We start from the raw sequence: 27,717 nt of genomic DNA on the forward strand, positions 1-27,717 counted from the left end.
CCTCTCCCTGGATTATGGTAAACCACAGACAACGAACTCCAAGGTCCCTGGAATACGCTAGTGGTACATAGAATTAAGTTAGTACAGTAATGAGTATAGGAAAGAAAAACACTGTTTATCCACTGCTCTGTGTGGTTCCAGGATTTATTGTCCTTGTTGTGCGTTCCTTGGTACAGAGTCTTAGCCTAGTCATCATGTGTTTTGTCGCTACCATAAAGTACACAGCGACTTCTTCAGGGCTAGATTCCTATGATTATGGTTGTACTTCTGTCCTGAAGGTAAATAGTAGTAGATGGTCTCAAGGGTAACAGAGACCAGAATTCCATTAATAAAGATTCCTCATGAGGGAGATTATATATTCTGTGATGCAGACGAGTATTCAAAATATGCAGCTACTAATTATTGTGAGACCCTATTCAAAGGGTTATGGCTGTCAGCCAGCTTTGATTGTGTTGCCGCTGGTCACCCGATCCAGTGAAGCAGCTGGTGAAGTCTCCCACGTGTGAGAGGAACGCACAGCAAGGTCAATAAATCCTCATATACTAACATTTGTGCGGGTGGTCATGCAATGCAAGGCAATTTAGCATTGTGCACATTAGCCTTGTTTTCATCCATGCGCCTCTCTCGTTGTCCACCAGTCACTGTAAGGTAAGGACCTCGGTTAATTTACTGTATATATATGCCTTATCTTCCCCCCCACCCCTTAATGGTGATCTTTTGTTGTAGCTTTCTATCAAAGGATAAGCACTTTCCAACATCCTACCTATTTTTTGCCAATAATCTTTTATCATCAGACATCTCAATACTATGTATAGTTATGTACCTTTTCCCCACATCCTCTCGGGTGCTGTTGTTCAGTGTAAAGCTGTTCCCTTGTATATTAGAATCTATAGAGTATTGTTAGTTGTACCCTCCTGAAATTTTCTTTTATTATCACCTCCCTAGGAAACCTGAGGGCTTAGTCTTGCATGTCATCTTCTAACTCCAGATGTCACGCTTGGAGGTTATTCAGAACCCTATGTGTGTTGTCCATTAACATAGTGGATGTAAGAGATATTGCTTTTTTGTGATATATTTTTTTCCTGTAGTCTTCTATCTGGAGGTGAGTCTTCCATAGTTTCTTCATGTGCCCCTATACTCGCAGACAATGCATGTTAAATGTGGAGGTATTGGAAAGTCTGCAATTCATGCATTTTATATTCAGCCTGGAAATGTGTTAATGGGACCCATTGGCATCTCACATCCCTTTAAGAATATATTTCCCAGTGGCATCCCAGTGTCTGAATCCCTCTATTGATATCATGCGATCCCATTGTTTTTTTAGCATATGCCATATTATCACCACTATAGTTAGTGGTCGAGGGAGGTGGCACCATCCAATGCATGTAGCACATGCAACATCCATGCCAACATTTTAGAAGAGGTAAAAGGGAGATTTATAAAAAATAATCAGGAGAATGTATTTTCCTCATTGATTTATATTGAAACAGAGTCAATTTCAGGTGGGTGACAGACAAAATAAATCTATTTTTGGCTTAAAAACTTAGGAATCTACTGCCTGAATTGGGTCTGTTGGTATGTGTGCATGCAAGTATCCTATTACTCAACACGTTTGTTCATTCTGAAGGCGGGATCATCCCTGGTGTAGCTTTGAAATCTTTCTTAACATTCGGTAAGTCTATTCCTCCTTCATAAATGTACCTCTCCAGTATCCTCAATGCTATCCATGGGGTGACACGCCCACAGTAATTTTCTAGCCATTATATCGACTAAAGTATCCCCTGCCATTCGTTATATGGATAGTGCAAGTCACAGAAGAGTTCCATGACCATATAGAGGGAAAAGGTCAATGGCCGAGTTCCCTTATAAGGTTACAAAACTCTGGGGTGACTTGCAATATCCTTATCCTGTATCACAGGGGGTGCTTTATTCCTTAAAATACAGGGTTACACACTAGCACCATCCCCCACAAATCACTTAAATCATTGGTGTGTAGCTCTTTCAAATGAAAGAAATATCATGTTGAAGAATACAAATAGAGGGCCTGATTAACAAAGGTTGTTTGCTATTCACAAAGGTATTTTATTATTACTATCTTTGATTGAAGAGTCTCCGCACATAAAAAGATAGGACTGTGCAATCTTTTTATGTGCGTCGACTTTACAGCCACAAAGATACTCCTAGTAAAATACCTTTGTGAATAGCAAACAATCATAAACTTACACAAAAGCGTATGTTTATCTTTTTGAATCAGGCCATAGTGCAAAATAATTAAACACATCACACATTCTGTTAGATATTTGTTGCAAAAAGATATAAAAATCAGTTGAATACAAGTCATCTTTTTTTAAAAAAGGCCCAATGTCTCAAAATGTGTTAAAACATGCGTACAGATTCTAACATTTCTAGAATTACCAAAGGAGTGCAACAAATATAAATGTTGCGATAAATATATCCTTTCTGCTTCGAACTGTACAGCTAAAAAGACAGAGAAGAAAAAAGATAAGCAACATTTCTGTTTGTTCTTTGCACAGACAGCTGCATGACCTACCTTTCACCTTGGCTCCTGGCTCTGGTAGCAGCATTGTAATGTCAGACCTCAACTGTAATAAGTGATCACAGTTTAGTTCTAATGTAATTCCTATAAAATAGACAATGGGTACAAGAAGCCTATTATATAGAAATTAGAGATGGATTTTTTTGCAGGGATTCCCAAGCGTCCAACAACTTAATTGACAAATAAATATTTGGCACAATTGGTGCACTTTCAACAGAATTTAAATCTGGATCATGTTATGGGTCAGAATTTAGAATGGTATGAAGAAATAATTGAACAAGTAGTACAATGCCTCAGGGTAAAATTAAAAAATGGAGAATCATATGACCCAAGGAAGGAGAATGAAGCGGTTCACTGAGGAGTGTATGAAAAAGAAAGGGATTATAAGGAAAGAAGAGAGAAGTCTTAGAGCTAGGTATGATCTGGGTAGATATATTAAGTTTGTTAAGTTGAGGAAGGCATATACAACATTAGTAAGGAATCAGAAAAGGAGTTACAAAGAGAAATACTGGAGGAATCTGCTGGAAGCCATTAAAACAAAAAATGGACGGACATTTTCAAAGTTAATACAGGAAGCTTCAGGACAGACCCAAGGGGTTATGAGTTGTGTGGTGGAAGAAGCAGTATGGGAAGAGTACTTCGATGAGCTCTATGGCACAAGAAAAGTGCCAGAAGAAAGAGAAATAATATCTTGGGGAGGGGTGGCAGAAGATATAAAAGTATACTTTTTAGCAGATAATGTAAAACATACTTTAAGAAAGTTAAATTTGACTCGAGCCGCAGGACCAGATAACCTTCCCCTTCCCACAATTATAATAAGGACGCAGTTGGAATGGTGATCCGAAATCCTATCACAAATGTTTTTGGTTTTATTAGATTCGGGCCAAATCCCCAATAGTTGGAGGGGAGCCATAATCAGACCAGCACATAAGAAAGGACATATGAAAGCCCCGAAAAATCTCCTGGATGTAGGAGAGAAAGTATTTTCAAAGATAGTTCTGGCAAGATTGAAAGATTGGGTAGAGCAACAGTCAATTGTGCCTGTGGAGCAGGGTGCTTTAAGGATTGACCACTGTTTTGCCATGTGAGCGGTTTCACAAAAGTGTATTGAGCAAAGAGGGAAGTTGTACTGATGTTTTGTAGACTTTGGTGCAGCGTTTGGCCCGGTAGATCAGAAGTGCCTTTGAGAAACTTTGAATAAATATGATATCCCAGAAAGGCAACTGACCGTAATACAGGAGCTACACAGGTTGAACTGGGCAAAGATCATTAAGGAAACGGAGGGGACATTGACCCTGAAAATAGCAGTTGATAATGGTCTAAGACAGGATTGTGTGCTGGCCCCCCAACTCTTTGCCATATTTTTAGCAGATTAGCCATCTGAGTTTGAGGTGGATAGAAGTACAAGCCTGAGGAAGAATGGAAAACAATTATCGTGTCTGCTGTATGCTGATGATTTAGTAATCTTAGACCAGACAGAGCTGGGCCTAGAAAAGAAGTTAAATGCATTTAGAGAATATTGTGTGGCAAAACATTTAATTATAAATATGGACAAAACCGGTATTTGGGGGTGTGGCTACAGCTGCAATGGAGGCAGACGTGTTCGGGTAGAGCTCTGAAGGAGGCTCCCCTGAACAGGCTTATAACTCCGGACATAGCCGTGGACATAAACACCACTACGGCAGAACATATGTAGAACACATGCAGGGCGTTGTCCTGAAGCAGCGGCATCTATCTGTGCTCGCCTGGACCCGATTGTGCACCAAGTGACCGGTGAGGCTGATAGCTGTATGGCCCTGATGCGGACGGCTTACACTCCGTGAGCCCGGGGTCTGGCTCCGCCCACAAGGCCACGAGGAGTGGCGTAGTTGCCATCTACGGCCGGTAGCCGACCTTTACTGCGGCTCCTGAACTGCTACCTGCCGCTGTATGGTGTGCCGTGGCGGTGAACCCGGCCGCGCTGCCTGCTTGCTTCTGCGGGTGCGAGCTGGCGCTGATTGAGACTAGCTTTGCTGTGGATGAGGGACGATGAACGGTGGTGACAGCCAGCCTTCCAACAAGGCCGGCATATCAACTGCGGAGCTGAGCTGAGCGACCCCGGCCCCCCTATGTAGTGTCTCAAACACTCGCCCCCCTGCCTCCTGGGTAAGTATGGGTGAATTTTGCAGATCCACGGTCTGGGAATTCACGCGAAATGTCAAACAAATCCGCGGATTTTCCCGTGAACTCGCAGATTTTTTTGCCATTTGCAATAATGTGATGTCATGTATCCTAGTGTGTGTGTGGCGGGGCCAAACGGGTGGGGCTTCCATGCGAGTTCACATGCCTCTTGTTTATAAAGGGTCAGAGACCGATCAGAGCAGCAGATGAGAAGGAAGCAGCCTCCTGGTCACAGGAAGTACATGCGGATTGCGCTCGAGAAACTCGTGGCTGCAAACACGTCCATCAAGGATTACATCTAATTGTAGGCAGTAGATATGGGGAGAAAGCACACCTGCCTAGTCTCGACCATGCTCACTAGTGTTTTGGGCTGATTATAATGCGTTACTGAATTTGAGCTTCAACTCGGGCACAGGAGCATCGTGCCAGAATGAGTCCTGCCTGCATATTTATCCACGAATATACCACCGTGTTGAGCCATACCTCTACTCAACTGGAGTACTTTCTACTGTCTAATCAGTAAGTGCTACCTCGTTGGGTAAATGTATAGTGCTTTTGCTACACTACAGCTGAGTAAAGGGCCAGAGAGTTGTCTCCAGTGATCACGTGTGTCTGTAACTTTGTCACCGCGCCAAAAGGTGCTGAGGTCCCTCAAGTGAGCTGTCCATACAATACAATACAATACAATACAACTTGTATAGCGCGCATACCCATGAGGGTCTCAAGGCTACTGATCGAGGAGCCAGGTCTTGAGACGTCTTCTGAAGGCCAGCAGGTCCTGGGTCTGTCGTAGGTCGGTAGGGAGAGTGTTCCAGGTCTTGGCAGCGAGGTAGGAGAAAGATCTGCCACCAGCGGTGGTTTTCCAGATGCGTGGAACTGTGGAGAGGGCGGGTTTGGCAGAGCGGAGGCTGTGGGTGGGGGTGTAGAAGCTGAGTCGGTCGTTGAAGTATGCTGGTCCAGTGTTGTAGAGGGCCTTGTGTGCGTGGATGAGGAGTTTGAAGATGATCCTCTTGTCGACAGGGAGCCAGTGCAAGTCTCTCAGGTGGGTTGTGATGTGGCTGCGTCTTGGGACGTCGAGGACCAGTCGTGCCACGGCGTTGTTGATGCGTTGCAGCCGTGTCCGGAGCTTGGGTATTGTTCCTGCATAGAGTGCGTTCTCGTAGTCCAGTCTGCTGGTGACGCGGGCGTGAGTGACGGTCTTTCTCGTGTCGGAGGGGATCCATTTGAAGATTCTGCGGAGCATTCGGAGGGTGATGAAGCAGGACGTGGATACTGCGTTGACTTGCTTGGTCATGGAGAGGGTGTAGTCGAGGATGATTCCTAGGTTGCGTGCGTGGTCAGTGGGTTCCGGGGCAGTTCCCAGCGATGTAGGCCACCAGGAGTCGTCCCAGGCTGAGGGGGTGGAGACGAGGATGAGGACCTTCGTCTTGTCTGAGTTCAGCTTCAGTCTGCTGTGCTTCATCAGTTCGGCGACGGCCTTCATTCCTCTGTGGAGGTTGGCTTTGGCGGTGTGGGGTTCTTTGGTGAGGGATATGATGAGCTGGGTGTCGTCGGCGTAGGAGATGATGTTGAGGTTATGTTGCCGTGCGACGCGGGCGAGTGGTGCCATGTAGATGTTGAACAGCGTCGGCTGAGGGAGGATCCCTGTGGGACACCGCAGATGATCTCAGTGGTCTTGGAGCGGAAGGGTGGGAGGCGGACGCTCTGGGTTCTGCTGGAGAGGAAGGATGTGGTCCAGGCCAGGGCTTTCTCTTGGATTCTGGCGTCATGGAGGCGTGCGGTTAGGGTGCGGTGGCAGACCGTGTCGAAGACTGCTAACAGGTCAGAAGGTCTCCTTTGTCCATCAGGATCCTGATGTCGTCGGTGGCAACGATGAGGGCGGTCTCGGTGCTGTGGTTGCTGCGGAAGCCGGACTGGGATGGGTCCAGGATGTAGCGGGTCAGCTGTCTGTTGACAATCTTTGACTTTCGCCGGTAAGGGGAGCAGGGAGATGGGCCAGAAGTTCTTGAGGTCCTTTCGGTCCGCCTTGGGTTTCTTCAGAAGGGCGTTGATCTCGGCGTGCTTCCAGCTCTCCGGGAAGGTTGCTGTCTCGAAGTAGGCGTTGATAGTTTTTCGGAGGAGGGGTGCGATGGCTGCGCTGGCTTTGTTGAAGACGTGATGAGGGCATGGGTCAGATGGGGATCCGGAGTGGATGGAGTTCATGGTCTTGATGGTGTCTTCGTCGCTGACATTGGACCAGGCGGTCAGGCGACTGGTGCGGGTGCGGGTCGCAGGGGTGGTGGTCTCGGCGGTGGGTGTGTCGGTGTTGAAGCTGTTGTGGATGTTGGTGATCTTGCGGTGAAAGAAGGTGGCCAGTGAGTCGCTCAGGTCTTGTGAAGGTGGGATGTCATTGGTGTTGGAGCTGGAGATAGAGAGTTCTTTCATGATGCTGATGAGCTCTTTGGAGTTGTGCGCGTTGTTGTCTAGGTGGTCCTTGAAGGCGGTCCTGATGAGTTGGTGGTGACTGCGGGTGGCGTTCTTGTGGTCTGTGTAGCTGTCTGGTGTGCGGTCGCAGAGACATTTCTTCTCCAGCTTCAGACAGGTGTGCTTGGAGGTCCGGAGGACTTCGGTGAACCATGCGGCTTGTTTGTTGGTGTGATTGGTAGCGGTGGTCTTGAATGGGGCGAGGGTGTCGGCGCAGTCGTTGACCCATTGTTTGAGGTTGATGGTGGCGGTGTCGGGGTCGGTGGGGTCGGCGGGTGGTCTCAGGGCGAGGGTGGTGGTCAGTTGGTCCTCAGTGACTTTGCCCCAGCAGCGGCATCGCAGCTGTTGGGTGCGGTGGTGGGTTTTCTGAAGGTGAAGTGGACGCATCTATGGTCGGTCCAGTGGGGTTCGGTGGTGTGGTTGAAGGAGACGTGGGGACTTGCGGAAAAGATGGGGTCCAGTGTGTGTCCGGCGGCGTGGGTGGGTGTTGCCACGAGCTGTTTGAGTCCGAGATTGGTGAGGTTGTCAATCAGGGCGGTGGAGTTGGCGTCGTTATTGTCCTTGAGGTGGAAGCTCAGGTCCCCGAGGAGGATGTAGTCCGTGGAGGCGAGGGCGTGGGTGCTGATGAGGTCGGCGATGGCGTCGCTAAACTGTGGTCGTGGTCCGGGTGGTCTGCAGACGAGGGTGGTGTTAGGGTCGGTGTGGATCTGGAAGTGCATGTGCTCGGCGGTGGTGAGGGTGTCGTCGGTGTTGGTCGAGACTCTGAGGGGGTCTTTGTGGATGAGGACGATTCCCCCTCCCACTCCGTTGATGCGGTCTCTGCTGGATATTTTGTAGCCCTCTGGGATGGAGGTGGCGATGTCTGGTGCTGAGGTGGCGTTCAACCAGGTCTCCGTCAGGAATGCGACGTCCGGAGTGGTTGAGTCTAGGAGATCTGAGAGTTCGATGGCGTGCTTGTGAGAGGAACGGGTGTTTAGGATGATGCATCGGAGGTGGTTGGGTTCTATGGATAATAGTTTGGAAGGCCGGATGCTGGTGAAGCTGCAGTTCCGGCAGGTGAAGTGTCCTCGGGTGCGCTTCGGGGTGGCCCAGTAGCAGAAGTGATCTTGTCCGCCGTTGAATGCGTGGAGGGTGCTGGAGTCGTAGTGCAGTCTGGTCTGGTGGCGGCTTCGGGGTCCAGGGGTTCTGGCGTGGGTGCGGTCCAGGCGTGGATGGGCGCAGACGGTCTTGCCTTTGGTGCGCATTCGGATCACAGTCTGCGCGCTCGCTGCGTGCATCCTCTGTGCGTCCGGGCAGTGGTCAAAGGGGGTGTGGGAGGGATGATGAACGGTGCAGAAGCGGCAAAGTACAGTTGGGAAAGAAAAATTAAATGCAATACAGTTAGGAAAAGAGCAATTAAATACAGTCAGAAACAGCAGACAGATTAGCTGTGGCAAGTAGCAGTGGCAGCGGTCACTGCAGGCTTGAACTCGCGCGCTGGAGAGCAGCGGCGAGGCGTCAGCAAGTGGCGCTGGCCGGTGGTCGGGGAGCGGCTCGGCCTGCAAGCAGGTCAGGAGTCACCCCGATTGCCCGGCAGCAGTCACCTTTGATGCTGCGAGGGAGGGAGGGGCAGCTGGGAGGCGGGAGCGGGGCGTCGAGGTGGCGTGGCCTCAGGAGGAGGGGCGGGAAGGGAGCCGGGGTACAGAAGGCAAAAGGGGGGTGGGAGGGATGATGAATGGTGCAGAAAGCGGCAAGGTTACAGTTGGGAAAGAAAAATTAAATACAATACAGTTGGGAAAAGAGGAATTAAATACAGCCAGAAACAGCAGACGGCTTAGCTGTGGCAAGTAGCAGTGGCAGCAGTCACTGCAGACGCGAACTCGCGCGCTGGAGAGCCGCAGCGAGGCATCAGCAGGTGGAGCTGGCCGGCAGTGGGGGAGCGGCTCGGTCTGCAAGCAGGTCAGGAGTCTCCCCGATCGCCCGGCAGCAGTCACCTTTGCGGCGGTGAGGGAGGGGCAGCTGGGAGGCGGGAGCGGGGCAGCGAGGGTGCGTGGCCTCAGGAGGAGGCGGCGGGAAGGGAGCCGGGGTACAGAAGGCAAAAGGGGGGGTGGGGGGATGATGAACGGTGCAGAAAGCGGCAAAGTACAGTTGGGAAAGAAAAATGAAATACAATACAGTTGGGAAAAGAGGAATTAAATACAGTCAGAAACAGCAGGCGGCTTAGCTGTGGCAAGTAGCAGTGGTAGAAGTCACAGCGGGCGTGAACTCGTGCGCTGGAGAGCAGCGCTGAGGCGTCAGCAGGTGGAGCTGGCCGGCGGTCAGGGAGCATCTCGGCCTGCAAGCAGGTCAGGAGTCCATCATAGTGAGGAAAGGGCGCGAAGACGTTGCATACCCTAGTGTGTGTGGGGCAGGGCCAAACGGACAGGGCTTCAATGCGAGTTCCCATGCCTCTTGTTTATAAAGGGTCAGACCGATCAGAGCAGCAGATGAGAAGAAAGAACTTCCTGGTCAGAGGAAGTACCCACGGGGTTTGCACTCGAGAAACTCTTGGATGCAAAGACCTCCATCAAGGATTACATCTAATCGTAGGCGGTAGATATGGGGAGGAAGCACACCTGCCTAGTCTCTACCATGCTCACTGGTTGTTTGGGCTGATTATAATGCGTTACTGAATTTGAGCTTCAACTTAGGCACAGGAGCATCGTGCCAGAATGAGTCCTGCCTGCATATTTATCCACGAAGATGCCACCCAAAAAAAAAATCAGCAATTTCGCACGATTCGCGGACCGTGAAATTGCCGAAAATCCACAAAATCCGCGAGCGGAGCGATTTGGCGCCCACATTTACTCCTGGGCTTGCACTGTCGGAGGGGTGCGGGCGATGACTGGAGCCCCGGCGGTGTTATTTGCAGAGCACCAAGCATTGACCCGCCTGGCTCGGCGCCCGATGACTGCGGATGCTGCGGGGGTGTGCGGTGTGAAGACCCTACCTGGCCCAATTGAGGGGCTGTTCTCTGTGCAACGTGGCAGGGGGGAGTGCTCTCCTCCACCTCCTGCTGCTAGACTGCGGGCGGCCGTTGCTTTGGCCAGCATCGCTGGTGCTGCCGCTGTACCGGGGCTGCGGTGGCTGTGCCCCCTGCTGCCGGACCAGAGACCGTGGCTGTCTGCTGCTCCCTGGAGCACCCGCACATAATTGAAGGTGAGCTGCATGCGATGATTGGGGCCCCTGGGATGTCCTCGGCATACTGTGAGGACCTGTGAAGCATGCAATTCTTTTGACATCACTCGGAGTGGAGGTGGGAAGAGGCTGCGGGACGGCGCTGCCAGGGCCGCTCCGGCTACCTCTGTATTTACGGTGTGGCTTTCTGGCAGGGGACTTTATCCTTGAGCATCTTCCCACCACACACCGAGACGCCCCAACCACCCCAGTGGACATTGGCATCTCATCACTGTGACTGACGCTGGTGGTTGTGGTGCGGTGCTGGGACTTGGCTGTATTCACCCTGGATGAGACACGCAGTTCCCGCCTCCCTAGAAACTGCCCTGTAATACTCAGGAGCACCTTTATCCCGCTGTGTGAAGGCAGGAACATCAAGAGGTTATCACCCCGGCGGGATCGTTGCTACACAGGGGCTGGAGCACGGTCTTGAGGCTTGATCTGCTGACACCTGGCACAGCGGCAAACTTCCCGCCGCTATCCTCAGGGCCCCCACACAGCTGCTGTGCACACACTACTGTAAAGCCAAGTAACACCTGTTAACTCATACGATCTACCTGGGCGATCCCCCCCTCCCGGGTGGAGGAGTCAGTGACTGCAGCCTGCTGAAAGTGCCAATCTCCTTGACCCGACTGGATACTCGGCTGGATAGTATACTGCTACTCCCATACCTACCAATACCCGGATAACCGCGTGCTGCGGTCACCGATGGAGGTGCAGGGAGGAATCAGGAGAACGGTCAGCGGGATCCCATTAATTTAGCCAAGATCCGTTGAATAGCTGCTGATTGAGGCCTGCTGGCGCTGGAGAGGGAACCGTAGCGCTGCATACCTCCAGGTGCTGCTGCGTGGAGCTCCTTGGGTGTGAGAACAGTTGAGGTGGTCGGAATCTGCGCCCGATGTCAGGCGGCACCCGAGCGCGGACCGGAACAAGCGGAACACGAGCCATACAAACGCCGTCCAAGCCCAAAACGGATAAAATGGCGAAGCAGGGATCAGTGGATAAGACTGCCAGCAAGCTGGTGTTGGCCGCAATGGAGCTCTTGAAGGAAACCATCAATCAACCGGCACCTCCCTGGAATCCAAAATTGATATGGTTGCCATTGACCTTACGCATCTACATGCCGATCACCGGAAACTAGCGGACCGCACCACTGCTTTGATATCTATGCTCGCAGGTGACACAGTCAGATAAACAGGTGCAAGACCTGCTCAACTGCGTGGAGTTCCTCGAAGATAGAGCGGAGGATGCAGAAAGGAGAGCGTGACGCAACAATATCCGCATGGTGGGTGTGCCGGAAAAATGGGAAGGAAGAGAACTAACCCTGGGCGGAGTTCGCGGAGTGGGGCTTCGCGGAGCTACGCGAAGTGGGCGAGAAACTACGCCCACCTCCGCACTCCGCGTAGCCCCACTCCGCAAACACCACTGGCCGCCAGCCCCGCCACCCGCCTCCCTCCCGCCCCCCTCCCGCCCTCCCTAAATACTTTCAAATAAAGGAATCAAATAATTTAAAAAGCACTTACCTTGCCGCCGCTGCCCGCCGCGTCCCCGGGGCTCGCTGTCTTCCGTCTTCCGTCTTCTTTACTAATGCGCATGCGCGGCCGCCCGTGCATGCGCATTTTCTCGTGAAAATGCGCATGCGCGGCCGCCCGCGCATGCGCATTAGTAAAGCGGACGGAAGACGGAAGATAGCGAGCCCCGGGGACACGGTGGGCAGCGGCGGCAAGGTAAGTGCTTTTTAAATTATTTGATTCCTTTATTTGAAAGTATTTAGGGAGGGCGGGAGGGAGGCGGGTGGCGGCCAGCTACGCTCCGTCTGCGGAGCGTGCGTAGTGCCGCCTGGCTCCGCCAGCTCCGCAAAATGCGGAGTAGGCGGCACTACGCACACTCCGTGCACGGAGCGTAGCTGGCCGCCCACCCCTAAAGAGAACCTGCCCTACATGTGGAGACCTGGCTCAGAGATCTGTTACCGAAGGGGTCCCTCTCACCGCACTTTGTCATAAAGTGAGCTCACAGGGTCCCAGCGAGGCCCTCCCCCACAGGATCGAATCCGCGGCCCATACTTCTTTGGATTCTCAACTACCGGGATCGGGAAGCCATTTTGCAAGAGACCAGGAAGCTCTACGAAGTCCACCTAGACAACCACAAAGTAATGTTCTTTCCAGACTATACCATCCAGGCAGAGCGCCAGAGATCCTCGTTCATGTCGATGAAGAGACGTTTGAGGCAGAATTTCTTGAAATATTCCTTGTTGTTCCCTGCGTGGCTGCGGGTGGTAGCCAACGACAAAACACATTTCTTTAACACCCAGGAGGAGGCGGAAGACTGGCTGGATACCTTCACTCCTGCAGGGCCTCGAGATAAACCTACGACTGCACCATTGCCCAGGCTGAAGGGTCCTTTCCGTCACCGACGCAGGGAGCGCAGAACTGTGAGACTGGAGGTGACATCCTCACTACCAATGAGCCCGCACTCGGAGCTGATCCTCAGCGGGCAACGTGATGCCTTACAGGCCATGGCAGAGATCAGCAGGTCACCGAGGACCAAGGAGGCATCCACCTCCAGCCATCAAGATTTGTCCAGTGACGACGAACAGATGTATGGCTTACAGAACTCCCAGGACTCAACCGAGCAGCCAGATGTCACCCCACAGACGGCGGACCTGATAGCATAAATGTGGCAAGTTCCTGTCACTACCGGGACTACGGTTTGATGTATTGGGGCGTGTGTGTGTGTGGAGATGAATCACTGTTGGACTGATGGACATTTGAGATGTGAGTCGATATGACCCCACGCTGTTCATTTATTGCTGGGATTGCTGTTGTGTCTCAGGAGGGAGGTGGCAGGACTCCAATGTGTATAATATCGCTATTCTGCAAGGATCCAGGCACAAGACCCACTTGATGTGTGCCCCTGAGTTGACGTACGCAGTTTGTCATATTTATATTGTCTTTTGCCTGTAACAGAGGGGCCTCCGAGATGTTAGACAAGTTGATTCAATATTAACATAGAGTAGTCCGAAGTGCACCCACCCGGATCGTTTTGACTGTTCTTTCCAGTTGGAGGTTTGGACGATTGCTCATTGCATTTTCGCCCTTTTGGTATTATATATGATTATGTTTTTATTGAGACTTCATGATGAAACATCATTTGCTTCGAGAGGTTCCATGCTTGGTTAGGGGCTGCGTGTTAACATGCCTGTCATGGTGTATGTTGTTAGGCTGTACTCACTGTGCATATATGTTGGGCTGTTACAGATACACATTTACTTGACACATTGTAAGAATCATGTCTACATTTAAGATAGGCACATGGAATGTGAGGGGGTATGCATTCGCCAGCGCGTAGGTATCAGATCTACTCGTACCTCAAGCGGCATCATATACAAATTGCCCTACTTCAAGAGATCATGTGGCCAAATCAGAAATACACCGCTTACACCATCGCTGGCGAGGCCAGTTATTCGCCACAGGGTACTCAGGGTTCGTGAGAGGTGCATTAATATGGGTGAGGGCGGGTGTTCCACTCACGATCGTACAATCGCTGGTAGACGCGGAGGGAAGGTATGCTATAGTCAGGGGTGCACTAGACGGCAGACAGATAGTGCTTGCATTGATATACGCTCCCAACACAGAACAGACTGCATTCCTCGACAAAGTATCACACATTCTTGCGACTTGGCATGACATCTCCATGATTTTAGGGGGTGACTATAATAGTGTCCTTGACGTGTCACGAGACCGCTCCTTCCCGCCCCTTCCGGGTCCAAACACACACCACGCTATGAAGGCACTGACGAACTGGGCTACACATCGGCACCTGAAGGATGCCTGGAGACATAGACACCCCCAGGATAGAATATACTCTTAATAGTCGGGTGCCCATGACCTGCACATGCTACTGGACCGTTATATGCTCCCGAACGATCTGCTCCCCCATGTATTGGAGGTTTATTATTTAGGCCAGACGCGCTCTGACCATAACCCACATGTTCTGGACCTGGTGGCTACAACCGGACCTTTTACTGGACACGCCCTTCCGGGACCTGCTGGCTGCCGACATCCCCCATTATTTTGAGGAGAATGCTGGCACCGCCAAGACGCCTTTGGTGGAGTGGGACGCGTTTAAAGTAGTGATGAGGGGGGCCTGCCTTGGTGCGCAGGCAGGTATGCGGTGACAGCTAGAGATAGATCTCACGCGCCTTGAAACTGACCTACTTCGGAGGGAAGAAGAGGCACTGGTGGGTATCACTGGTCACTTGGAACGACTTAGAGATGAACACTCTAGATTACTAGACCGTCTACGTAATTTAAATTACACGGCACACTCAGCGCGCACCCATCACATGGGAAATAAACCAGGCAGGTTGCTATTGTGGCTAATACGGCAAGACATGACTGCGACGCTCGTGATGGCGATATAAAATACACAGGGAGTCATAGTGCACACCGAAACAGATATACTCCGCCCTTTTGAGGAACACTACTCCACAGTGTACAGGTCTTACATGACAGCCACGGACATAGACATATAAAATTTCCTACTACCGGCCGAATTTTACACGGCATACTCAGATGTACTGGTACCAGAGCTGTTGCGGGTATACGCAGCAGCACTGGAGTACTCAATGCTTACCCCCACTCAAAACGAGGCAACGCTGGTCTCTCTTTTGAAGCCCGGCAGGAACCCTGACCTGCTGGGATCGTATCGCCCTTTGGCCCTGTTAAACACGGACTATAAAATTCTTGCTTCTGCCCTAGCTAAGCGTCTTGCCCCGTTTGTGCCTAGTGCATTCCGACCAAAATGGATTTATACCCGTCAGAAGTACCTCCCTAAATATTCGGCGACTGTTCCGTATCCAGAAATATGCCACAGACCGTTGACCCAGATCTGGTTGCCTGGCACTGGACCTGGAGAAGGCTTTTGATTAGTTGGAGTGGCCTTATCTTGCAGCGGTCTTACGTAAATATGAGCTGGGGGATGACTATCTACAGCTGGTGCAATTGCTGTACCAACGGCCCAAGGTGCGATTTCGCACAGGCAAGTTCCTGTCAGATGAAATCAGGGTGAGACGAGGGACCAGACAGGGGTTCCCTCTGTCGCCGCTACTTTTTTCCCTAGCTATGGAGCCGTTAGCGGCTCTTCTCGAGGAGGGAGGAGCGGAATGGGGTATCCCCTTTAAAGAGTCCCTGTATGTGGACGACCTGTTATTGTATTTACGAGATCTTCATGCTGTGCCACCGGAAAAATCAACACTGTTCTGTAGATTCGAGGCAGTTTTGGGCCTCAGGGTAAATTGGGCCAAATCATGTGCTTACTCTTTCAGCGAGGACGTAGCCGCAGCTGCTATAATCTTTAATGGAACTGCACTTAATTGGTATCCGACCACGTTCAGATACCTAGGAATATATATTTATAGGTCCCAGGCAGACATACTGGAGGGTAACTTGGTCCGGGCAATCTCCTCAATCAGAGCACAGATGCAATTCTGGAAGTCCTTGCCACTCAAAGTAATGGGCCGTGTCACTTTATCCAAAATGATTGTGCTACCAAGGTTATTATATTATTTTGCGAACCTCCCGGTGTATATCCCAGTAAAGCTCTTCAGGGAATTGGAGGGGATGCTCAGTGGCTTGATCTGGAATGCTGGGCGACCTAGGGTAGCACTGCAGTAGCTATATGCACCCCCAGAAAGTGGAGGCTTAGCAGTCCCTCATCTAGAACTATATTATTTAGTGGAACAACTGCAATGGGTTGCAAGGTGGCTTAGCGGCAAAAATCTAGTGGACACGGCAACCGGCGATGCAGACTGGACGCAGCCCCAGATCTGTGGATTGTTTCACCCACTAGGGAAAACCCCTCGCCCAACACAAATACATGTCGAACTGGCTCACAGATGTTTCAAGAGAAGCCTTCACTTAACAAAAGACACACTCCCATATGCCCAGGTACTACCCCTTCTCGGGACGCCCATAGGTAGAGACCCCATGACGGACATGACACTGGCACCCTGGGTTGCAGTGGGTGTGGAGACGCTTGAGGATCTGTACGCAGATGATGCATTACTGCCTTTTGCAACACTGAAGGCGGAAACTGGGTTGCCAGCAGGTCAGTTTCTTTTGCACGCAGCCACAAAGGTGGGGGGACATGTCCAATGAGCGTCCGACACACCAGTTAATACATTACTTGCATGTAGTGGGGAGGGATCGTATGTGATACATTGGCTGGAACAAGCTTTGCTAGTTTATGTATTGAAACTGCTGCACAGACTCCGCACATCCTGGACAGTGGCCGCCCCTGGACGGATAAAGAGTGGGAACATGTTATAGCTAGCGCCATGCACATTCCGCGAAAATCACGATTCAAACTCATACAAACTTATATATTACATAGGGTGTATCTTTCACCAGACAAAATAATAAATATTTTAACGTCACCACTTACGAATGCCCGAGGTGTCGTCTCTTGGGCGTAGATCTGCTTCATATGTTATGGTCCTGCCCCCTGCTTTTACCCTACTGGCAAACGGTATCCGACACACTCACTAGTTGCACGAGCATTGAGACGCCCTTTACGTGGGTGGTCTGCATCCTGGGGCTTTACAAGAGGACCAAGGCCAATAAGGCCAGCTCCAGGTTCTTGGACGTGAGCCTCATCACCGGGAAACGCCTCATAACTAGGAGGTGGAAAAATAAGGATCCACCAGAGGCATCACATTGGGTGAAATCACTTGAAGTCTGGGCGCGGGCGGAAGGCACCACCCTACACAAGGAAGAGATGGCAGGGCTGTGAAAATATCCCATCGCGCAGACCTGGGGTGAAATGCTAGGGAAGCTTACATGCTCTAACGCTGCACAGCAGACATCTCCGATGTAAAGAGCAAGACCTGATACTTGAAGGGCCACCTAACCGCTGACAACACACTGTACTTACATGCCGACCTGACTACGATCATTGAACTGGGCAGGAACCTCACATTCCCCCAGGGGGAAAATAAAAAAATAAAAAAATCTCTCTTTTTATTTTGAATTATTAGTTACAGTAGTTGAATGGCGTTGTATTGTTATTCTATTGAAGGAAAAAACACACAAAAAAATATCTGATGCACGGACTTGACGTTGGCATGTACAATGATCTATTTATTTGCGGCATGTAATATGATGCGAATCCAGAGTTAGATCTCATTGTGATATATACCTATCTGTGCGCACTGATGTTCTGACAACTTACCTTTGCTGACATGAAGAGGAGCACATAGCACCTTTGCCCCGGCCCTCCACTGGAGACGACAGAATGTGCGGGAAGAAGGAGCCCAAGGAGACCTGGATATGTACATGTGACCCCCACAACCCAGACGTGGTTGGCGAGACAGTAATGTGAAGGAACTGTTTGACCTGTATACATAGTGTTATGTTACAAGAGATTCTATTGACGTGTTGACATATACAGATGCTTGTGAATTAATGTACCAAAAAAAGATATTTAAAAAGAAAAAGTGAAACTGGTATTTGGGCTCTACAAAACTAGAAATAGTGAATTAATATAAATATCTTGGATTCTGGTTTGACAGGTCCCTGAAGTGGCATACGCATTTGGAGGCCCTAAAAGTCAAGGCCCATATATCAGTGTTTGGCCGAAAAAATGATATTGGGCTTACAGAGGAATGTTCCACAGGCTGTTGATTAAGACTTATAGTGCCACGATACCCCCACAATTACAATATGGGGCAGAATTACTCAGCCTACGTGGATAAAAGTGGTTGGGATATTGAGGAAAGGAAGTGCATAAAGGCCTTAATGTTGCTACTGGGCTCATCCATGATCCAGGCAATAAGAATAGAGCTGGGGATGACATCATGGAATGTACAGGCTCAACTGGCTCTATTAAGATTCTGGAAAAGACTGGGTCCGGGAGAGGACCAGAACATTTCTCAATGGTGTAGGAATCCAATATAGTGAGTTAAAATGGGCCAAAGGAGTTAGAAAGAAATTGTATTCTGTATGTGGGAACTTGAATGTGAGAATATGTCAACAGACACTACAAATAGAAGCCACTAAGTGCGAATTCAGAACTCTAGGGAAGGAACTCTCATGGAAGGAAGACTGGCAGTATTTGAGAGAGAAAAAAATCGGTGCAATTTATGTTAAATAGCTGGCAAAAGGAAGTCTGGTTCCCATATTTGAACATATTGCCAAATTGTTGGATTCGATGGGAGAATTGGAATTAACCCTTGGATAATAAAAGAGAAAATAAAAAACAGAAGTGATGCAATCCAATGGTAAATGTACTTGTATGTTAGGTACAAAATGTGATATTTTACACATATTAGTGGATTGCTCAAAAGTATTAACTCGGCGGAAACTGTTTTTACGTCCCATGTTTTTAAAATATGGCATTGTATTTCATGCACAAGCTGTAGAACTCCTTGTTGACATGCCAAACCTTGATATCGCAATAGCAATTGGGAGATATATGGATGCCGTAAAAAGGTCTTAGAATGAAAGCCGCAATGACTTTTAGTCTTATTTGATAAAAGAATTATAGAATATTTTTTTAATTATTCTCAAAACTATTTAGTTACTGTATTTAATGGGTGTGATTATGAATTATATATTGTGTAATTGTGTAATAAACTATATGGAATTCTGTTTTTCTGTTTCTCCTTTTTTCTTTTTACAGGATATCTATTTTTATGATAATTGTTGATGAAATTAGTCATGACACCTGAATGTATATCAAGCATCATGTTTTTATGTTGTGTAAAGACCTGTGGTCTAAATAAACGTTACTTTGAATGACTGACTGACTGCAGAATCCCATTTATTATAGTACAATAATTCATGATATTCTGCAATCCCATTGTAGACAGGTTTTTCTACAGGTATTGCAGAATCCCATATATGATAGGCCTCCAGTGTTCGTCCATGAGATGTGTTGGAAATGGCCCTTTTTGCAGGGTTATCCCCAAATTTCTTGCTTCTTCCTCATTTGTTTTTCCTGACCTGTAGTTGTTGGCTATAGGACTCTGGGCACTGTACCACTGCTGATCAGTGCTAAAGTGCATAAGCTCCCTATGTAAATTGTTATTGCGATTGGTTATCCATGATTGGTATATTTGTTTTACCAGTAGGTCCCTAGTAGAGTGCACTGAGTGTGCCAGGGCTGGTCATTCAAATGCTACTAGTGGGCCTGCAGCGCTGATTGTGCCACCCACATGACTTACCCCACAGAGATGTCTCAGGCCTGCCACCGCAGTGCCTGTGCGCAGTTTGCTAACTGCCATGTTGACCTGGCCAGTGTACCCACTTGCCAGGCCTTACCCTTCCCTCTATGCCTAGGGCACCCCTATGGTAGGCCCGAGGTACCCCCCTGGGCAGGGTGCGGTAATTGTGAAAGGTAGGACATGTACTAGTGTGGGTAACATGTCCTGATAGTGAAATACTGTCAATTGTGTTTTTCATTATTGAAATGCTATCTTGCCCATAGGCCAGAATGGGGAATGCTGCATATCTTCCCATAGGAGTGAGCTGGAAAATTGGAGTCTGGTATCCCTGAACTCAGAATTTAATAACAAATCTTTTAGTAAAGATGTTTTTTAAATTGTGTGTTTCAAAATAGCACTTTTAGAAAGTGGCTGTTTTCTTGTTCAACCTTTCTGTGTGCCTCTGCCTGTTTGTGGACTGACTGTCTGGTTTGAGAGTGAGAGGGGTTGGGGTTGCTCCAGGAGTCTGGATGAGTCAGCACTAGGCTGAATAGGCCGATCTGCATTTGGAGTGGCGGGAGGAGTAGCACCTGGGCCTGAATAGGGCTGTGCCTACCTTCCACAATGCTGGCTCCACCTCCTGGGGTGCGTCTGAAGACCTTGGCCCACATTCACAAAGGTCGAAGTTGTGCACTGGCAGAGTGCACCCAGAACTGGTTTGGAATGGGTCCAGGACCCCTTACACGTAGAGAACAAAGACTTTTGAGGTATAAATGTAAGAGCTGAAACACCTGTAAATCAGACTACTTCGTGATCAAGAGGAACCTGTTGCCAGAGAGGACACCTGAAGAGACTGAGGAGAAGTACTGCCCTTGCTGTGTGTCAAGGGCTGGCCTGCAGTTTGCTGTTTGTACTGAGGAGAGGACAAAGGGACTTTGCTGTGTGCTGTGTCCCCTGCTTGATGAAGAACTTTTCTGTGTGATGTGACAATCTGAAGAAAAGTCTCAAAGGGCCTGAGAAGGGCTGGCCTCCTGTTTTTGAAATCCCAGGAACAAAAGGACTTCACCCCCAGCTTCCCTGAACTTCCTTGCTGGGAGTTCTGACCTGCCATGAGGTGCCTGCAATTGTGTGTGAGGCCCTCGCTGTTGGGAGCTGGAAGCGGGACGCAACGAGGGAGAAGCCTGTCGTCTCCGCAGCAGCCGCCGTCGCATCGCCAAGGAAGCATGCTGCTGTTGTTAGCCGCTGCATCACCGGAGGAGCGTGTTCAAGGGTCATCGCATCGCTGAGAAAGCGTGTTGCGGCTGCCGCGGATCGCCACCCCATCACCGGAAAGGCATGTGGCAGGGCCTATCGCTGCTCAGGAAACCACCAATTTCGCCGCCCGGTTTTTGGGCTTGCACGAATTGACTCCACGTTGTCGCGTCGCACCAAAGACGCCCCTTTGTCGCCTCACAATGAATCGTCGCAAGGCATCGAGGCGCCATCTTGTCGCATCGTGACTGGAGCGCAGGAAGAAGCGACGCTTCACCTTCTCTGCGACCCTTTTGTTTGTTCTGCGTTATGCATCCAAGGTACTTTGAGAAGTCATGCGTTGCATTTACCATCAACAAGCTTATATTTGCAACATCCTTGTCGTTTTGGTCTTGTTTAGTTAAGATAAATATATTTTATTTTTCCAAACTGGTGTGGTGTCCATTTGTGGTGATTTCCCTGTGTTACTGTGAGTGTTAGTACAAATACTTTACACATTGCCTTTTATCTGCTCGTGCCAAGCTACCAAGAGTGTGAGCAGGGGTTATCTAAAGAGTGTATCCTCCTTACCCTGACTAGAAGCAAATGTCCCTATTTGGTCAAAGGTACCTACCTCTGCCAACTAGAAACCCCTAGTTCTAACAAGATGTTTCCAGGCATGCTCGGTTTAACAGACACATGCATTAGACACCCAAAATTTCAACAAGCCCCCTTTGAGCTTCAGTGGGGATAATGTTCTTCAGCGCTGTAGACCGAATCTAGGGAGACTAGCTTGAAGTTGATGCAGTCATTTCCTTAAAATTGCTCTTTAAAGGATAGCACAGACTATGGAAATGGGTGCATGAGTCATATTTACAATGCTTGCACAACAAAAATCACAATTGCAAAAGGATGAATACAGGCACACAAGACTAGCACTCGACTTCGGAGCCTTACCTCTTTTAACCTATTGGACAATGTCGATATGAGAGGTAACGCGTGCCATACTCTGAGAGAGTGTTGACCACTCCTCTGTCTTTGGTCTTGGGGCCAGGAAAGCCACTGCTATTTTATGAAATTGTTCCAAGAATGAAGAAAGCATCTGAAAGGTAGGCACTCGGTCAAAGGTAAATTTAGACTATACCTGCTACACATTTACTTTACCAGTGGCTAAAGCTTCAATTGTGGTTATGACTAGTGATTGTTCTCAGTCCATCAACTAATGACATTCTGAACTTTTCTGCCTTTGATTGTGAGTTACCCAACAATCTTCCCATAAAAACGCCTCTATTTCAAGTGTATTCACTTAACATTAAATGTATCCTGTAGATCGGTATACTATTATCTGAGCAAACTGGATAAATCTGCGGAGTTGGCAGTAGAGAACTAAAGCTCTGCCAAAGCAATAAACTTTAAAATATTAAGAACCATTGACATTTCAGGGACTCTATCTGATAGTGTAAATGTGTACTACTCTAGCAACACCGTCCTGTTTTTAGTACAAGAACATTGATTCATTTTTACAAATAGAATTTAGAAAAGAGGGCTCAACCACAATGTGGCCATGGCTAGAATGCTCATTTGGGAAGTCTTGAAGTTCATGACGCACTAGAACGTAGGGGATGTTTTTAGGCTTGAATTGGCTGCCACGAACAAGTTCTGAAAGTGCTTCACTAATATGGCATTGCTTCAAAACTAAAAATGCAATAATTCTAAAAATAACACTTCTCAATAAGTTGTTCTAAAAATAACTACTTTGAAATTGGAACACTACCCAAAGTGTTAGGTCTCAACAATATATTTTAGGGTAAGGGCAATATGAAAGAGGTGAAAGGGCTAAGGTTTTGGAATAGGAGCCGGGGAGTACCCCTCGCTTGAATTACGCCACAAATGACTTTAAGAAAGCAAAGAGAAGCAAACAAGCTTCAGGGTTGTCGGGTTCACCCTTAACCATTTTTGTATGGTCAAAACTTTATTTCTGCCAAGCATTCCTACACATCGGCTGCCAACAAGTGACACACGGCTCTGTCCTGTGATCTTTGTAACAGATACATTAACTCCCTGAGCTCTTCTTAGCCATATATACTTGTCTTCCATCACAAATATATGTGAAGTCTACTAGCTCTACTGATTACCTCACTCCTTCGCTGAAGGAAGGGCAGAGAGTGTAATTAATTACTTACCTCAGTACCAAAATTCCACCTAACCCTGGATGAAGTGAAATGCAGACCATACTGTAGGAAGACAGAAAAATAGTGGTCCTCAAACCAATCAGTCTTAATAGTGAAGTGAATGACAATTCTCTTAGTTTAGAGCTAAAGTAAATTCACGCTCCTCATGGACAACCATATATATATATATATATATATATATATATATATATATATATATTTCTCCCAAAAGGTGTCCCTCTTTAAAAGACACACGGAGCACTCTAGGGATTTCAACAGCTTTTAATGCAACCAGCATGACGCGTTTCGTCTTGCGACTTCCTCCTCACTGAAAAAACCATAGGTTATAGACCATATTAAGGGCCTCATTATGATTGCGGTGAATCCGCATACTCCGGGCCGGCGGAAGGCACCGCCGTCCCGGAGTATGCGGATTCACCGCTGCAGCCACATAGAACACCCACCGCCAGATTAGGATGGCGGTGGGATTGCGGATGGACCAGCGGCGGACTGCAGGTCCGTCCGCCACTGATCCGCGGGGAGGGGAGGGCTATTTGGTGACGGTGTCTGCAAGACACCGTCAGCCAAATTAGGATTTGCACGGAGACATGCTTTTCCGCGGCGGCTTTTCCGCCGTGGAAAAGCATGTGGACCCCCCCACCCCCAGGGTGTCGGGGGGTGGGGGGGTGCACATGGGGGGTACCTATGGTACCCCTCAACATTTACATGCACAAAGCGGCAGGCACCGCGCAGTGCCTGCCTCTTTGTGCATGTAAATGTAATACATGCATTTTTAACATTGCGGCGGGTGCAGCTTGAAGCTGCACCCGCCGCAATGTTAAAAATAGAGGATGTGACCGCCACCCTGGCGGTCACATCCTAATCTGCATGGAGGGACCGCCGCTGCCCCTGCGGACGGTCCCTCCTTCTCTATGGTGGCGGACGGACTCAGGTCCGTCCGCCATCATAATCGGCCCCATAGTTAGGAATTAGCATTTACAAAACCTTGAAAATTCACTGAAAAAACCATAGGTTATAGACCATATATAGTTAGGAATTAGCATTTACAAAACCTTATTTTACTCGCACAAAACCATTGAAATTCGCATATATAGTTAGTTGCACTAACTATATATCGCGCACCCGCAATCCACTGCTGATGATGTCACATATTACATCATTCATGTACATATATGGGCCTCCTCAATCACCCTCAGAAAACCTAGGGGGTCAGGATATGTCTCCCGTGCCCCCTTATACCCATTCCCAACATTGTTTATCCTCCATCTTGTGACTAAATTTGTCCGAAACACAACATGGCGGACTCCCGTTACGCTACCGGTGAGCTACCCGGTTCGCATACCGGGTAGCTCTTCCACCGCGAAAAATCGAAAACATTTTTTTTAATTTTTTTGCCCCGCGGGGCCCTTTAATAGCCCCCACATCAATCCTAGGGGGTCAGGAGTGGTCTACCTTGCCCCCTTTCATTCATTTCCCCCTTCGTTTATTTCCACCTCTTGTCTCTCGATCCTACCGAGAGACAAGATGGCGGCTGCTCCGGACTGTTTAGAATGTTGACAGTCACCAGAGAGCCAATCCGCTTCTACTCGCGAAGTTCCGTTACGCGTCTGGTACGCGAACCGGGGCGCTAACCCGGACGCTGTCACAGATATATATATTTTTTTGAACGTTAATTTCTCAAAATCCACTGGAGCACATATCTTGAGACCTAGCAAAGGCACATCGGGCAAACAGTCTCTTCAATTTTGCCAAGTTTCATTGAAATTCATTCAGCCGTTCGAGCTAAAAGTGAGTCCAACCGCCCTATGGAAAACTCAATGTTAAAAACATGTTTTGGGACCCCTTTTTTCTCGGCCCCCGCTTGACGAAACCCCCCCCCCCCAAACTTTCAGGGGACGCTCAGAAACAAAATGTGCAATTTTCCTGAAAATTTCAGCCAATTCCGTCCATCAACGCCAAAGTTATTCAACATAGAATTTTCATTGTTAGAATTTTATCACTAGACGTTTTTGGAAAGGCTGATCAATGGGGAACGTGCAGAGAAATAGTGCTCGATAATTAAGTGAGTGGGGAAGTATTCCCAGGGTGAGAATGGAAAGAAATAGGAAAGTTCAATGTGGGATTGATAAAGGGTATCAATCGTAGTGTCCTGTCCCAACAGTATTTTACATGGTCTATTTACATTAATTTTTATAATCACAGATTGTAATCATCTGTGGCAGGTAATAGGTAAGGGCTGGATGGGTCCAGGTACATGGGTATATGTTCGTCGACGTTTCGACTCGACATGTGGCATATGGGACAGTTGAGCCTTTGCCCCATGAGTCTTCCTCAGGACAGGATTGGTGGGGAGTGGGAGGCAACCAACACGTGGTTTTAACACCTCATCTGCACGGGAACCATAGCGGGAGAGTATGGCTGTTTTATTGGCACATTTTCAATTTCATTGGATGCCCCAGGGTCAATCCGGTTAGCAACTCAATTGTGCAGGTTCTGAAAACAGCTGATGAGTTCCTTGGCTACCGAGTGGACTCATCAGCTGTTTTCAGAACAAATAAATTGCCTTGTCTGAGCCTTATTCAAATTATTCCAACATTATTAAGCCATGGAGTAAACACTTCTAATGCAGGTTAGTCTCATGGATTGCTAGACCTCAGTTACGATCTCTCATTTCTCTCCTCAGTTACCTGGCTTCGCGGTGCAGAGTGCGCTGAGAAACGCCTCCAGACACACCTCTGGCCCATGACGGGCTATTTAACTCCACCAATAGCGCGTCCGTGCAGCTACGAGTGCTGCACTCACCATTGCTTTCTCCTGCACTACTACGAAGAGCATTTGATTAACTTGTAGGCAGACTCCTTCTGCCATTTTATAGGAGGTGCCTGGCTCCCTTGATACTCTGGTGGTGTGCCGAACGGCAGTCTAGTCAGGCTGCTGCCCGTTATGTTATTTGTATGATTTTAATTTTCACACTCTTATTTTAGTTTTTTTTAATTTCCTACTAAAGATCACCTGGCAGGGCAGCATGCAGTTCAGTCTCAGGGGTAGCTAGACCCCAGTTACGGTCTCATTTCTCCACCGTGTTTCCTGGCTTTGTGATGCAGAGCTTGTTAAGTCATGCCTCCAGACACACCTCCCACCCATGACGGGCCATTTAACTCCACCATTAGTGCATCCCCACAAGTGGGCGTGCCACTGGTGCCCCGGCTTGTGTTGATTGCCTGTCCCACTGGCCTTTTCAGACCAGTTTCAAGACTGGTTACTCATAGGAGGTGCTCTTCGTACTAAGCTCCACCATTAAGTGCCTAACCCTCATTGTCTTGAAATTGCTTTTCTCCCTTTTAAAGCCATTGCCACATGCCCCGACTGCAACTTTCTTCTTACACCTCCACCTCCTTTCAGGACCACCCTGTTATTATATCCACTACTCAGGTGGCTTACCTTTTTTGTAAATCCCTCCTGCCATGCATGCTTTTCAAAGCAAGGTGTTTAGTTAAGCATAGTATAGAATTTCATCTTTTTATGGAGGACCATGATCTCTCCCTTGCTTTTGTGATCGAAACCTGAGCGGACCCTGCTTCCGAACCAGATCTCTTGGAAGCCATTCCCAAGGACTACGATATCTACAAGTTTGATAGAACACTCAAGTGGGCTGGCAGCCTAACAGTAATTTACAGATCCAATTTAACAGTCCATTGAGACCCTTTACCCTCTCCGTTTTGTGAAGCCTTTGCCTTTAATATCAGGATTTCTAATTTCCAATCCTTTCAAGGCACGCTGATCTTCGCCCCCTTGGCCCACAAGCAACTTTTGCTCAGAACTCAGTATTTTGCTCACGGCTAGCATGCTTCACAATGACTTTACAGTGCTTCTTGATTTTAATTTTCACCTGGAAGAACATTCTGACTCGGACACCTCAGCCTTCCTTCATACAATGTCTGCCCTAGATCTCTCCAATTTGGTGGGGTATCCTACTCACTCAGCTGGCTACACTCTGGATTACATTTTTACTAATAACTCCTCTTTAAATATCTCACACTCTTTATTACTAGCTTGATCCGACCATAATGCTATCTTTTTCCAAATCTCCATCAACTCGCCACATTCTCCTCCGTTTCATCCCACTCGTAAGCTCTATACACTCATGGCACAAAACTGATCCTGCCGCTTTGCCAGCTTCCTAGTCAATTCTCGCATCACTCTTTCTGATGATCTAGATGAAGCCGCCAATCAATACTACCATTGGTTAAATTTAGCTCCACATCCTTGGCTCCTCTTAAGCCAGACAAATCTAGGAGGAACAATCTTTCCACCCCCTGATTTTTGGAGGACCTAAGGATCTTCAAGCATATCTGCAGAGGCAAAGAAAAAATTTGGCGCTGTAACTATAGAATTGAAGAAAAGAACAAGTACAAGTCATGTTTAAGGACTTATAAATCAAAGATTTTTAAAGCTAAAGCAACAAATTTCACTCAGGAAATTAAATCTGCCAAGAATTTAAGCAAATAACTTTTTCTGTTACCAAGCTTACACGGAAACCTGACAAAAAACTTACCAGCTCCAGTCATTCATTTTGTAATGAGATTGCCAGCTTCTTTTTTAAATAAAACAACTCAATCTTTAATGACCTGTCCAGTATTCATAATACAGTGCAGGGCAATTTCTCCTCTCTTAGCTTTCCTCAGGTAGCTTCCAGCTTTTCGGCTTTCCCCCACCAT

Source organism: Lissotriton vulgaris, chromosome 1_1, assembly GCF_964263255.1.
Source record: "Lissotriton vulgaris chromosome 1_1, aLisVul1.2, whole genome shotgun sequence".
Taxonomy (NCBI): Eukaryota; Metazoa; Chordata; class Amphibia; order Caudata; family Salamandridae; genus Lissotriton; species Lissotriton vulgaris.